Here is an 822-nt window from a genome sequence, read left to right as displayed (position 1 = left end):
ACAACCAATTGAAGAAAAACCGGGAATAACCGAGACAGTATGTAAATATGTTAATGTAAAACGCTATCCTCATTTATATGTTAAGGCTACATCTAGAAACCACCTTAGCGACCATGTTCCAAATTTGTTTTCTTCGTATTACAAATTTCCTATATTTGTGAGTCATTACTATCACTAAAGCTTGTCATAATCTTCATGCATAAGATTTCCACATGCCTTCAATATTGACCTGAATTAGGTTAGTTTCTATACTGCGGGACCCTCCCAAAGATCCCAACTTTCTGATGTAAGACATACAGAAGAAAAATTGTTTAGGATTTGATAGAATATTAGATGCATTTGATAGTTTTTAGTTAATGATTTTGCTGAAACACAACTTGTTAGATTTAAGACGTTTGCCGATTTGGTTGAGTATTGACACGTACAGGGTTGTCATATGCATATACGTATTTATGTTTAAACTAATGCAGCAATTGTGTAAATATTAGTATAGCCTTTTTGTTCCGTACATTTTTAAATATAGAAGGGTCCGAAAATTTCCAAAGATGTTAGAGCTTTTATATTTGCGAAGCCAATTTTTGGTTGCTCCTTCCGTGGAACTCGAACTAGTACAGCTGTGATATCTGTATTAACACCGCTGCACAAAGTTCAGCGCCCCATACCACTCGACCAGTTAGGCTATATAAAATCTAGCTTTAGTTGGCCTGGTCATTCCTCTTCGTATGATTAATCTAGGGTTGTAACTTAGTACGTGGTGTATGGTAGTACGTATACATGGTATAGTTGTATAAGTGACATAATAACAAAATGACTACGCATTGG

This window comes from Perna viridis, chromosome 4 (assembly GCF_037379345.1).
Source record: "Perna viridis isolate PV_CMFRI_1.1 ecotype Kerala chromosome 4, ASM3737934v1, whole genome shotgun sequence".
Classification (NCBI taxonomy): Eukaryota; Metazoa; Mollusca; class Bivalvia; order Mytilida; family Mytilidae; genus Perna; species Perna viridis.
Note: the sequence above shows the minus strand (reverse complement) of the source record.